Source organism: Chenopodium quinoa, unplaced genomic scaffold (genome assembly GCF_001683475.1).
Source record: "Chenopodium quinoa cultivar QQ74 unplaced genomic scaffold, ASM168347v1, whole genome shotgun sequence".
Taxonomy (NCBI): Eukaryota; Viridiplantae; Streptophyta; class Magnoliopsida; order Caryophyllales; family Amaranthaceae; genus Chenopodium; species Chenopodium quinoa.
The window spans coordinates 1,385,101-1,400,862 of record NW_018745566.1 but is presented as its reverse complement, the minus strand read 5'-3'; positions in this window follow the sequence as shown (position 1 = coordinate 1,400,862).

Below are 15,762 nucleotides of genomic sequence, written 5' to 3'. Positions count from 1 at the left end.
TCCCCCAAACATGAACACCCAACCACTAATAGAAGAGTCATCCTCTTTGTAAGTGATCCCACTTGCATCAGAATATCCTTCTAAAACCGAAGGAAATCCACTATAAGTCAAACCATAATCCAATGTACCCTTAAGGTACCTCAAGACCCTCCGAATTGCAAACCAATGCTGTACACTCGGGTTACTAGTAAATCTACTAAGTTTTCCTACAGCCAATGCAATATCCGGTCTTGTACTTATCATGACATACATCAAATATCCAGTTATCCTTGAATATTCCAAATGGGAAATCATTTTCCCCGAATTCTTAACCAATTTAACATTAGGTTCCATGGGGGTGTTTATAGGACTCTTATCAAACATATTAAACCGTTTGGATCATCTTCTCAATATAATGAGATTGACTTAAAATAAGTCTTCCGTTGTCCCTAATAATCTTGATGCCCAAAATGACATCCGCCTCCCCCAAATCCTTCATCTGAAAAGATGAGGATAAGAATTCCTTGGTCAATTCTACTTGTTGTAGACTTGTACTAAAGATAAGCTTATCATCAACATATAGACAAATGATAACACCATGACCTTTGTCATCAAATTTTCTATATATACACTTATCAGCTTGATTCACTTTGAATCTAAAGGACAATATCGTGTCATCAAATTTCTAATGCCACTGCTTTGGTGCTTGTTTAAGTCCATACAATGACTTAACCAATTTACACACCTTATCTTCCTGTCCTTCCAAAACAAACCCTTCGTGTTGTTTCATGTACACTTCTTCCTCTAGATCTCCGTAAAGGAATGTCGTCTTCACATCCATTTGATGAATCACTAGATTATAAACCGAAGCCATTGCAATTAATAACCTGATGGAGGTAATTCTTGCAACCGGTGCATAGGTATCAAAGTAATCAACACCATGCTTTTGCCTAAAGCCTTGGATAACCAATCTGGCTTTAAATTCCACTATGGAGCCATCTGGTCTCCTTTTCCTAGTGAAAATCCACTTGCAACCAAGAGGTTTGCAACCGAGACGTAAATCCTCTATGACCCAAGTATTACTTCCCATGATGGAATCTATCTCATCATTTATAGCTTCCTTCCAAAATGCACTATCTTGAGAAGATATGGCCTCGCTATAAGTCTTTGGGTCACTATCCACATTAAAACAATATGGAATAGTAAAACTAAGGACATCCCTAGAACCTTCAACTAAATAAATTATAAAGTCATCACCGAAGTTCTTAGGTTTCCTTTGTCTCTTACTTCCTTTAACATAAGAAGTCTCATCCTCATTATCAAATGAACATTCATGAGATTCAAGTTGATCATAAAAATCAACAATCTCCTTTCCTTTGGTACTAACTTGTAGATCCTTAGGTCTACTCATTGATGAAAATCGATTTTTATAAAAAATTGCATCTCTTGACTCAATAATCGAATGTTTCGATATATAGTCATTTTGTTCTATTACATAGAACCTATAGGTTTTACTATGCTTAGCATAACCTATAAAGATTCATTCCAAGCCCCTCTCACCGAGCTTTCTCTTTTTATTACCGGGCACTCTAACAGTTGCCCTACAACCCCAAACTTTCAAGTATCTCAAGTTTGGTTTTCTTTTATACCAAAGTTCATAAGGAGTAGAATGTTTTCCCTTAGTGGGAACCCGGTTAAGAATGTGACAAGCTGTCAACATTGCTTCACCCCAAAACCCTTCACTTAAACTTGAGTAAGATAACATGGAATTAACCATTTCTTGAAGATTCTGTTTTTCCTTTCTGCTACACCATTCGATTGTGGTGCATAACCCGCTGTTGTCTCATGAATTATACCCAAAGATTGGAAATAAGTTGGATCATAATACTCTCCTCCCTTATCAGTTCTTATTCTCTTAATTAATGACTCTACTTGCACTTCTACCTCTTTCTTATAAATATCAAATTTTACCAAGGCTTCATCTTTGGAATATAAAAGATACACATAGAAAAAGCTTGAAAAATCATTAATAAAAGTAAATATATATCTTTTATTTCCCAAAGAAGGTGTACTATAAAAGTCACACAAGTCACTATGAATCAATTCTAAAATTTTAGAACTTCTCTTAACCTTTTTAAAAGGAGTTCTAGTGATCTTGTTTAACATGCAAGTAGAACATTTATTAGGAGAAATATCACATGGTGGAATTAACTCTAGTTTAGACATGAAATTCAACTTATTGAAATTAACATGACCTAATCTAGAATGCCATAAATAAAACAAACTCACACCAATACTATTGTCAACATTTAAACAAACATCATCCATCATTACAAACTTCTCTCTTAAAGAGAGTTTAAACAATCATTGAGTCAAATAACAACGACCAATAAAAGTGCTACCTCTAGTTATTATACATTTATCTACTTCAAACACTAGTTTATATCCAAGACGATTCAGGGAAGGGCCTGATACAAGATTCCTATTGATCTCCGGAGCATATAATACATCCCTAAGAATGATAACATTGCCCGAACTAAACATTAGCTCAACTTGTCCTCTCCCTTGGATCTTGATGGTAGAGTTGTTCCCCATATAGAGTTCTTCTCCATAATCAACCTTGTGAAAGGTTTTGAACCAATGCTTCATCTTGAATACATGCCTAGAAGCCCCCGAATCAATCCACCATAAGTCATCATCCTGCACCAAAAAATGTTAGGATCCGTTGCATTTAAATCCAAACCGGAATTAAATTCAACCTCATGTAAAGGATTACCTTTGGTGGATGGATCCTTGCTATTAGAAGCATGGCCCTCCTTGGATTTCTCCATTTTCTTCTTGAAAATGTAGCAATCCTTCTTGCGGTGTCCAGTTTTACCGCATTCCCAACAAGCAAACTTGTTGTTTTCCTTCTTCTTTTAGGACTTTCCTTTGGAAGAATTGTTATTCTTCCTCTTACCACTAGTTGAAGCACTAGATTTACCTTCCTCCACCACATTAATGGTGGATGTGCTAGGATTCCCATCCTTAGAATTTTCTATGGCCCTTATCCCCTCTTCAACTTGAAGATGGGTAGCCAAATCAGACAAAGATATGTCCTCTTTCTTGTGTTTCAGTTCATGTTTCACATCTTTCCAACTAGTAGGCAGCTTAAATACTTGAAACAACAAATAATTCATCTACACTAATTCCATGTTGTTTCAAGTTACCACATATACGTTGTATCTCATGAAATTGATCCATGATGGACCTACCATCAACAAACTTGAAATTATTAAAGTTACTTACAAGAAACTTTTTGCTAGAAGCATCATCCGCCATATATTTTCTCTCCAAGGACTCCTAAAGCTCCTTAGCGGATTCCATATGTTGATAAACATCAAATAAGTCATCCTCCATCCCATTGAGTATGTGACCCCGAAAAATAAAGTCATCATTATCCCACTTTGATTTCTCACGAACATCTTCCATGGTCTCATTCTCTTGTTCTACCGGCCTAGGAGTACTTATAACATAGGCAACTTTCAACGAAGTAAGATGAAAAAACATCTTCTTCTTCCAACGTCGAAACTCCACACCATCAAACTTCTTAAGTTTGACAAAATTAGTGGTAAGTTCTTTCACATTAGACATGATTCTATATTAATCACTTTAGATTGTTAGGAATTACTCCTACTAGTACAAATTCTAGTACTACGAATTTGTGGGATAAAAAGAAATTACAATGTATAATTATAATCAACTACACACACAATCCAAGCACTAACAAGTTTAGAATGACAATTACAGAAAATTACAAACTAAACTACAAGTACGAAAGATAATCACTTGCCTTACTCCAAGCCAACGAAAACAACAAGGACATGAGAATGAGTATGACCACGTGAGTCTTCAATACTTGATACTCGTCTAAGGCGTGAATACACTTTCCTAAAGTGATTATTTCCCCCACAACGGTGCTTAGGTTGAACCGGAAAGTTACTTTGAGATACAATAGACGACACTACGATCTTTGCACTAAGATTTGTAGTAAGATGATTAAATTCTCAAAGGAAAACTTAATTGATAGAGATTTAGATGAAGATATTGCAAGTTTCTTCAAATAAAGTGTAGAGAAGATAGAATATTGGAGAGGAGAGAAAACTGCATTCTCTTTTGAAAACCGAAGCCACCCTTTAATAAAAGGAATAACCACACAAAAACCGCAGATGAGGGAAGCAACGCGGGAGCGACTCACGGCGGCGATGGTGTGCCTCCTTAATTCTGCCAAAATCTTGCCTTGATCTAGAGAGTTGGCGTGATTTTGACGCGCTTTTAATGCGGGCCGTGCTTACCTTGCGCGGGCGCGCTTAACATGGGCGCGGGCGCTCCACACGACACTCTAAATTATCGATAAAATGCTAGATGAGTTGATACGTATGGCTAGTATACCTTATGCTTCTGTAATAGGGTCCATTATATATGCCCTGATATGTACAAGGCCAGACGTTGCATATGCCCTTAGCATGTGTAGCAGGTTTCAGGAAAATCCAGGTGAAGCACACTGGACAGCTGCCAAGATGAGTTGGTTGTCAAAGGATATACGGATGCGAGTTTCCAAATAGACAGAGATGACTTCAAATCCCAGTCTGGATACATTTTCTGTCTGAATGGAGGAGCAGTGAGCTAGATGAGTTCAAAGCAAATCACTATCGCAGACTCTAAGATAGAATCTGAGTATTTGGCTGCGGTTGAAGCAGCTAAGGAAGCAGTTTGGATCAAGAAGTTCCTTACTGAGCTGGACATTGTACCAAGTGCTCAAGAAGGAATTTAATTGTATTGTGACAACAATGACACCATTGCTCAATCAAAGGAGCCAAGGTCACATTTCAAGTCCAAACATGTTGAGAGGAAGTATCACCTCACTCGAGAGATCGTTGGCAGACAAGATGTCAAGATGTCCAAAGTTCATACGGATGAGAACATCGCTAATCCGCTTACCAAACCCCTTCCACAACCCAAGCATCAGACTCATACTAGGGCAACTTGATTGAAGCAAGTGATGTAATTTAAGTTATATTTGTTTTGTGAAAACTTATTACATATGTAATACATTTACTTGCAGAATTATGTTTAATCAGAAATTTATAATTTCTCTTATTTAATTATGGCTTTTGATATTGAATAAAATGTCCAAAATACTTATGAATTGATGGGCTCATCAAGTTGATGACTTGGTGAATGAAACCCTATAGGTGAACTAAGTTCATACATTATTTAAGTTTCTAGTTCGAAATCATTAAATTGGACATAAATGATTTCAATAAATGGACTAGCATGTATTGATTGGATATCACAGTTTTATGGGCTATAGGGGCATAGAGATGCTTCGGTCAATCACATGGGTATGCGTGAATGATGCATGATCGAACTATTGACCTACTTTGAAGTTCAAGTATAGAGCTTCCGGATATATTAATGGATTCCTTTGTCATGAGTGGAACATTGATTTCATTCAATGATTGGTTTAATTGTGGTACACCCAAACGTCATTCAGTAAAAGGGGACTATAAAAGGTGTTTTCTGGTTACTTTAAAAGTTGAGTGGGAGCCTTGGTTACCACAAGATTTGATTGAGTCTACCTATTCAATTAGGAATGTGTCATGGCCCCTTGAAGAGGGAGAATTCAAAAAATGTATGCTCGTGCTCAAATGGATTACATAGTAATCATTTGTTTTGTAATTCTAACTCAATTTTCAAGAAAAGATTTGTAGATTAATATGATCTCGACATGAGATGCAATCATATTATCAAATCGACACACATTGACTTAAGGAATTTGAATATTTCACACTTTTCTCAGACAAGTGGGACATTGAAGGAATTATGTCGAGTGCAATTACTAGATATATCAAGGATCACTATTATGGAGATAATTAATTCATTCTCTTGGGTCGTCATTGTCTATTTCTAGATATGATAAATGATCTTTGGGCTAGTTAAATAGTCCAAAGCCTAATAGAATGGATCCTATGAGGTCACACACAAGGGTATTGGATTAAACAACCATGAGGCCCATTAACGGGTCTCATGAGGTAATGACAAACCATGTAAGGAGTTGGGCTAGAGTAGTTAGAATTAAGTTAGGATCGGAGTTTGGGCTTCACATGGACTCGAATTATAGATGTGATCTATAAATAAAGTCCATGCCTAGGGTTGACATAAGTTATAATTAATCATACAGTGAATTGTGAAGCAACGCAACCAAACTCCCTAACGCTAATCTCTTTCTCTCACGCACGCCCTCCCCTCCCTCTCCCTTCTGTACGGCCGGCCACCTTTAGTGCCGCATGATGGTTGTGGTGGTTGATTGTGGTTAGTTCATCCCTCTCTTCTTTGTAGAAGGTTGATTGAAAGGGTTCGATCACAACTAACTAGCATTAGTGGAGATTCAATTTGTGCCCGTGGACCAAGTAGAGGAATCACGTTTGGGGTTCTAGTTATCCTATTGTTCTTGCTCGATCACTCGTGGAATCACGCTTCAAAGGTCTAATTATGTGTTCTTTATGTGTTGTGCATAGATCTTGGTTATTAGATGCTAACGAATATGATTCATGCAATTCCGCTCAGAGTATCTAAAGTCCTACAATTATATCCATTTAATAAATCCAAATTCTAAATAAGTAACTAATGAATTAGATAGTAAAATGAATCAAATAAGTTATAAACTTAAGAAAAAAAATAAAGTTAAACTTAGGTACAAAAATTAGAATAGCAAAAATAAATTATTAAATATTATTGTAAGAGATTAAAAAAATATACAATACAAAATAAAATATGAAAAAAACGTGCATCGCAAGAGAATATATGGCTTTTGAACCAAATGTATAATGGGGTAAAAAATAGGGACGAAGGGGTATAATTTAGCAATGAAAAAAATAATTGCAATTTAGTTTAGAACTAAAAGTTAAATTAATTTGAAAAGTCATTATAAAAATAAATTCAAGTAAAAAGCAAATATGAGAAAGAAAATTAAAAATTAATCTTATAATAAAAAAATTCAAGTAAAAAGGAAATTAAAAAAATCACAAAAAATTATGAGATAAATATATTAAGTAATATATTTTATTTAAGAAAAATACAAATAAATCGTGCATATTTTGAAAATTTTGGTGTTTATAGAGAGAAATGAAAAATCATACTTTAACATCGAAATTGTTAAATTATCAGACCACATGTGATATACTACGTTCGGTGCTAAATGCTACCTAATTCTAACAAGCCCCTTCGTGCCATCTCTCAAATCATTGGTTTTGCAGTCAATATTGATCTCAAGTTACTTGTTAATTTGAGTGAAAGTGATTTAAAGAATGATATACTTAGCAAATGACAATTATCACTTATAATGCAATGTTATAAACTCAGAAGTTGCTCCCACAACTAAAGGTCAATTCTTAAATATTAAATCCTCCTCCTAATCAATCTCACATAAATCAACATATAGCTTAAGATCAATATTAATAGCAAATAACCAATGATTCGTATATATATATTAAAAGCTGTAAAAACAAATTAAATTAGAATCAATAAATTAACAAGTTACGTAAAACTTATTATATATGGTCTTTGACAATGATCCTCAATTTGAGACTTCTAACCTTAAAAATTGGTTAGGAGATCAAGGAATTTCCCACTACTTCGTATCAGTTGGTCTGTAACGCCCTAGAAAATTCTTCCCTTTAAAATACCTATTTTGCTCTTTTAATTTTAAAATACGAAAAAAGAAAATTCTAAGACATTACCTTCATGGTGATAACGGCTAAAGAAATTATCAAAGACACACAGCGGAAGACTAGCTATAAAAATCATTCAAAATAAAACTAAATTCAAAAGTCAACCAAACGAAAGTAAAGTCAAACCAAAGTCAAACGGAGTCAACCTACAACTTGGAACCATTGCAAGTCCTTTTCAAAACCAAACTAAATGTTGAAAACATTGCATTAGTCTCACAAGCAATTATAAATAATCAAAGCAAATAACTAAAACACATCATATTCTTATGGAAACTAAACAAGATTCGCTCTTCACTCACGCCCATCATGAATATGCTTTGTCACCTAAAAAGCTTCTCTTTACTTTGTCCCCACTACTTGCCATTAGAAATGGGTCATCGTAGGGCCTAGATAAAGACAAGGCCAAACAAACATACAACACATAATCAGCAATGTTGAGTACATAAGCGTAAACGATTCATACTAACATGCTTTCATCCTAACATCACACAACTTACTTTGTTGCACCTATTTAAAAGCACACAACACACATTTCATTCAATACACATTTATGTTGCTTATTTAATTTGATTACGCATCAAACGAGGTTCCCCCTAACCTGCCCCAATAAAGGGGTACTAGCATGGGAGCTGACCGTGCTAGTATAAAAGAACCACTCGTAAGTGGCGGAATTCTTGCGCATAATAATAAAAAGAAAATAACGCGTCTTGTATTCCCAGTAGATGTTATGGTCAAATATAAAGTCGCATAACTCCCCCTATATGTTCATACGTACTCAAAGTATATACGTTCCAAGAGTTTTGGTGCGTAATCTCTTTCACTTTACGTTATTTTCATTTTTTAGACTTGGTGATGACTCTTAATCCATAACACAATCAATCATTATAAATCAATTAAGCAATCCAATATACCAATTTAATTCTTGAATAATTAGTGACCACATTTAATTTAATGTTTAACCCTTTTTAAACTATCTCGGCGTTAAATAACACCTTAAGCGCATATTGCACCACAAATCCTATCCCTTGATGTTTAGAACACTTTAAGTACACTTAGCCACCAAAATATAAATTAATCCTCGTGTACATAGACAATTAAATAGCTCTTTTCCCATGCTCATAGCATCAATAAAAATTATATGAACCATAATAAAATTCCCTTTTCATAATCCAAACCAAATTAAACAGTTAGTTTAATTAAACATGTCTTCAATCATACCAATAATAAAAGTGTGGTCCATATACAATGTTCCAACATCATGAATTCCATCAATAATTCATCTCAAATAATTCATGCTTCACAAATCAATCACCAAATCAATCCAATTAACAATTCCAACCAATACCTATCAAAATACTATCTTGGAATAAATTACACAAGTCCTAGCATGATTCTACACTTAAATAATTACCGAGTACTGATGAGTGACATTTATGTCACTCTTAGGGGTAGTATTTAGGTCTTTTTCCTCTTATTTTTCTTAGGTTTTTCCACCTCATTTATCCTCTTATGGCTTCTTTATGTGTTGATGAAAAGTAATGCTTATTTGTGCTTATTTTGATAATCTTTATGCATTATTTTATCATCCCCATGCTCTCGTGAACTTTGGTATCTTTTGCAGGTTCCATGACGGTCCTATGCACGGTGGGAGGCCCCTTGGCCAAGTATGGAAGCCATGGACAAAGGCAAGAGGAGCAAAAGGGAAGGAGAGGAAGCAAGAAAAGGAAGTGCAAGAGGAGGTGTGGCCGAACCTCTGAAAGGTTCGGTCGAACCTAGGTGTGGTAAAACTTTTGAAAAGTTTGACCGAACCTCCATGGTGCAATGAAGGCAGTGTCAAACCAGTTTTCAGCAATTTTGCAGAAGAGGTCGAACCTCAAAAGTTCGACCAAACAAGGATCAGGGAGGTTCGACCGAACCTACCTAGAGTTCGACCGAACCTACCCTGAGTCCGACCGAACCTACCCAGAGTTCGGTAGGACCTTTTCCCGATTTTAGCCAATTTTGTACGGACTATTTAAGGTCCTTTTGAGATCGTTTTTGGGAAAAAGAAGAAAAAAACAGTAGAATAGTTTTCAGCAAAAACTCTCTTAGTTAGAACCTTAGTTCATTAAATTAGTTGATTTAGTTTTAGAAACCCTCAAAAATCTAATCATTTGTAGAAGCAAACTTCAAGGATTATTCTCATAATTTCAGCAATTATTCAACATTTTTGAAGCTTCATTTTAGTAACTTTTCTCCTTCCACTTTACTTGGTTTCTTATTTATTTTGTGGTACCATGTTATTTGAATCCCTTTTAGTTCTTTGATGATTGTTGTTGAATGTTAGTTCTATTTGTAGCAAGTTACTATTCCAAGTTTGTTGAGCAAGATAGAACCCTAAACTTTGATTTTGTGCTTTTCTATATGATGTGTGAGTAGTTCCTTAGCTAGGGGTTGGGTGAAACCCAACCTAATGGTGATTATGTGAGTTTGGGAGTGATTTTGATGATGGATTGTGATTAAAATGGATTATATGGGATTGCTTGTTAGTTCTTCATGATAGGAGTAATTAACCTAGATTATTGAACTTGATGGCATGAAATGTTTGGTTCGACATGGAAGTGTGGGTTGAATGTTTCATTACCTATTGCAATATGATTATGTATCTTTTGTTGCTAAGTTAATGAGGGATATAAGCTTAGTGATTTGAGTTGTTTTCATATTGTTTGAAGTTGGTCTTGCATGTGGTCTTTGATATCCAATTATCCTTGCTCCTCCCTATTCGCCTAATTGCTATTGGTTGAGTGAATCCCATTCCCCTAGTGATTTAATCCCTTGAATTCAACCTTTAGTTGTAGTTTGTTAGTTAATCACCACTCATACCTTGATTTCGATTTAGCTTGAGCGTTAAGATTATTTAGCAATTGATTCCCGTTCTCCGTGGACCGAACCCTTACTTGCCATTATACTTGTTTGAGTGAGGTGTTTGTTATAAATGTGTTTGAATGAGCCTAAATTGTGCGACCGATTTAGCGCTCGTCAAGTACGCGAACGTATTTCAAATATGATCTCAAAATCGCCATGATTACACGAAATCACACACTTGAAAGTCTCCTATAACCCAAAATTACAAAGAGACATTAATACCTATTCATAATAAATTTCCAGTAATATATACAATCTTTAAAACACTCTTAAACCTTCTAAATCATGCTGAAATTTAATTAAAACCATCTACTTTTATTCCTAATTAATGGGTAATTAAAATACCTTCAAGAAAACTTTATTCTAGCCTCTACATAAAAATTCCAGCATTATAAAAACTCTTAAACTTGCTGCAATTTAGTTTAAAAATATTAGTTTCAATGGTTTTAATCAACTATAATTAAATTGCATCAATAAACATCAATTTAGAAACCTAGGATTTACCAATTTGGGGCTTTTTAATTCAAAAACCAAATCTGAAACATATATACATATTAATCATTATTAAAACATCATAAAATCATCACACACACCCAAATTCATTAATTAATGAAAGCTAGATTGAATTAAAACAAAAAGAGAAGATTTTTTTTTTACACACAACCACACGCTTGCACGCAAGGGGGGGGGGGTTGTTGTCGCCCTCCACGCCGACGGTTGCTGCTGGTGGCGGTGGCCAGCCGGTGGGAAATGGTGGTGGTGGCGGCCAGCCACCCTAGTGTGCGTGTGTGTGAGTGGTTGTGAGGGAGAGGGGAAAATTAGGGGAAAGAGAAAAATAAGAGGAGAGAGAAAGATAGTTTACATTTGGGTATTCTCCACCTTGGGTAAAGTCTAATTTGCTCATAAGATGGTACTCCCTCTCAAACCCTCCTAACTTAATTTCCCTTTTTACTCTTAATGATACCCATTCCCATTAAAATTGGTATATTGACTTTAATAAATTCCTTTTGACATTAAAACTCTTTTATAAATCCAAAGCTCCCCAAAGCTTCTAAATTGATGAAATAAAATATTTCCAAAACCAAATAAATAAATAAAAATGAGTTCTTAATTAAAATCAACCTTTTAAATTATTAAAATAGCATAAATAATAATTCAAATTATTTAAATAATTCATAAAATAATATTTTAAATTAATAAACGTATAAAAATACAGGGTATTTAATTGTCGACCACAATTAAACGGCCAGGTTGAAGCATTAACAAACTCATTGCAGACGGTGCAATTCCTCCCGAGGCATTACACCCGGATTGGTTCCAACCTCCCCAAGGAGAGTATACCGTGCCGGAGGTACTCGGGAATTATGTGGATTATTCTTCTGTTTTTTTGTTATGGGCTTGATGTTCCATTTGGGGGTTGGGTGAAAATGTGATCCTAGCTATTTTGCAGGAGGTTCGGGGCAAGGTGGTGTCGGTCCTAGCCATGGAGGTGGGTAGGGGTGTACACAATATGACCCAGTACTAAAACCCGACCTGAATCGGACTTGTTTGGACTAGAGCAGAACCTGATCGGTAGATTCAAGTCTGGTCTCGGTCCTTGAAATTCAACGATTTCGGTTTCCGGTCCGTGTTTGGTCTAAACCTAGGGGTTTTAGGTCCGAACCTGAAAACCGGTATAGATTTTTTTTTCTGTAAAATATAAATATTACGGCTATTTCACAAAATGCCACTGAGTATTTAAATACTTCACCAAATGCCACTAAGGTTTAATATAATATCACCAAATGCCATTTCCGTTAGTTAACCGTCACTGTCAGTTAGTTGACCGTTAGCTGATCCCACCACTTGCCACATGTCACCTTTGATTGGTCCATTTTTTTTTAAAAAAATAATTATACAAAAAAAAAAAACCAAAAATATTTAAAAAAATTAAAAAGTAATAATAATAATAATAAAAAACCCCAAACCCCAGCCACCACCCCCTCTACCACCTTCATCGGCAGGCTGCCCACCCCACCCTAAACCCCTCCCTGCCGCTGAAGACCGAAGCACCTGCCGCCGGCGAGGGCCCCGCCCCTTCTTCATTCCCTCCCCGTCATCTTTCCACCACCATTAAAACCCACGTTCAAGCTCGAAGGCAAGAACACAACATGCTCATTTCTTCACCATTTTCTACAAAATTACTATCAAAATGCTCACAATCAAGAATGCAATAATATGGGACAAACAATTTCATCAAACAAGCATCACACGAGAAAGCCCCAAATCGATTTTTCAAAGGGGGTTTTTGAATTTTTCACAAATTTGCATGAAATTCGACAATGAAGAAAGGATTATACATGGAAATACTTACATTGCAATGAGAAGAAGAAATTACACACAAATTGCAAAGAAAACCAGCGGAATTCGAGCCAAAAAACGAGCACCTACGAATCAAAAAGGGGTTTCGTGTTGTGTGGGTGGGTGGCCGGAAACGAAAGGGGGGGGGAAGGGTGTTTTGGGTGGGGTGGCTGAAAATCAAAAAGGGAGAGGAAGGGGGGGGGGGGTTTCAGGGTGGTGGAGGAAGGGGGGTGGGGTTTCGGGGTGGTGGATGAAGGGGGTAGGGTTTCGCGGGTTAGGGGTTTGAGCTAGGGTGGGTGGCGCGACTGGGAAAGGGGAGGGGAAGGGGTGGGGATGGGGATCCGCCGGCCGCCGGCGCGCCTTCTGGTGCTGGCTTTGGCGGTAAGGGATGGCTAGGCTGGTGGCTGCTGGGGTGGTGGCTGGGGTTTGGGGTTTTTTTTTTTATTATTATTATTTTTTTTTTATTTTTTTTTTTATTTTTGTATAATTTTTTTTTAAAAACGGACCAATCAGAAGGTGACACGTGACAAGTGGTAAAGTCAACTAACGAAAAGTGACGGTCAACTAACGAAAATAGCATTTGGTGATATTATACTAAACCTCAGTGGCATTTGGTGAATTCTAAAAAACACGATGACATTTGGTGATTTTTTTAAGTATTCAGTGGCATTTTATGAAATAGCCGTAAATATTATCCTAAAATTTCAACCTTAATTCTCACTCTCAATCTTCGCCTCTCTCTCCCATGGTCTCATTACTCTCACTCTGACCTTCTCTCTCCTCACCAAGTCATTGGTGACCAACTGACCACCACGAAGACATCGACGAACTGTAGGTCCGCAGCAAGCCAACAACCTCGCGCAACACTAGAGACCACGACCACCAGATCTCGCGACTCCAGCGACTGCGGCCACTAGGTCGCGCAACTCCAGCGACCACAACCACCCAATCGCACATCGTTCGACCTCTTACTCTCCTCACGATCTACACCGACCTTCCTATGGGACCACCTACTTTGAAGGTGGTAGATCTGGTGGTTGCGGTTCTTCTATACATTGTAGTGCCTGCTTTTGCTGCTCTAATTTTAATTTTTTAATTTCTTTGTTGAATCTGAAATTGATAGAGGGTTAAATATCAATGTAATTATTATTTGAATTTTGTTAATATGAGTTTTTCCTTAAAAAAAATTTCAAACTGTTTTTTTTTAGAGTATAAAATTAAAAATAAAAAAAAATGCATTAGGCCCAAAATCAAACCCAACCTGATTTTTCTGCTATGGACCGGGACCGGACCGGATGTTTAGGTCCGGTTCTCGAGCCTCCAAAAACAGGGATTCAGGTCCTAGTCCATTTCGGTTCCGAGCCGGTCTAGTCTGGTTTTGGACCGATGAACAACCCTAGAGGCGGGAGTGGAGATGCTTGGATGGATGAGGAGGATGATGAGTAGCTACTTATGGCTACACTCCCAAGTTCATGAGGACATTGCTTGATTTGGCTTAGGGGAGATGTTCTTGTATATATGGTATTTTTTCTCTCCTTTCTCCTTTTATTGCTTTCTTAGGATAGATTTATTGCTTTAAAAAAATACAAAAAAAAAAATACAAAAATACGTTCAAATGAAAGATAAATCATGCTTCCTTGTGCCCTCTGATGAAATTATCTGAAATTTTTTTTGATTTTTGGTATATGATGATAAACATTGTGGATTAGTTAGTCATGATTTGATGTTTGATTGCCTTGAAACCTTAACATGCGTTAATTTTGTCTAACTACATGTGAATATAGTGCTTGACTAGTGATTTGATTAGGAATTGTTTGTTAGTTCCTGGCATGTCAATGAAGTTGAATATTGATTTTTTTAATGTTTATATGGCTCATTATTATGCACATTGAGGAGGACGAAGGCATTTGTTCTTTTGAGTGGTCTTGAGACGATATAAGATATATATATATGTTCCTTTCTTGCTATGCATGTTGTTTCCTGTGCCATTTTATTGTTTATTTAGCAACATTACAAGCCTATTTAAGAACCATTGGTTACTAGTCCAAAGCTCGGCATGAAGGAGCTAATAGTGAGTGAGGTGAGGGTATTGTAGTGTGCACATAATTTGCACAATTTTTGTGGATTTGATAAGTTATTTGTTTGTTCTTATTTTGTGGATGGGAAAAAATTGAATAGGTTTTCAAAAGTTGAAAAAATTCTAATGTGAGAAAAAAAGAAAAAATAGAGTAAAAGAAAAGTTTGTTTCAATATTCAAGTGTTCTAATTGAAGGTTGCTCGAAAGACAAAAGAAAAAAAGGTTTCAAAGAAGAAAAAAAATAAAAAGAAAAAAATCAATTTCAATGAAAAAAGAGTTCAAAGTTTTTTTGTTTCACTTATGTTCTGTAATGTAAGAGTGAAGTTGTAAGTGTTGGAAAATTTGTGAAATATTAGATCGGTTTGTATAGACACCTAAAGATGTCTCCCCAAAACCAAACGCGATGATGATCAACCTTTCACATCCATTATTGGTCGAGTTGAGTATTTAATCTTTGGAGTGCTTAAGTCCATATTTAATCCAATACGTTTCATAAACGAACCCAATTCTTAGCCCATTTCCCTAAACCATAACTTATTTTCCTCTTATCGTGTCCACATCACAAAACCGAGCTAAACAGATTTTGTGGCCCAATTAATTTTGATCCAACTATTAATTGGTTGGATAGGCCTTGAAATAATCTTTCCAACGATATATCATAAGCCCAATTCTGATTTAAAACGAAGAAGA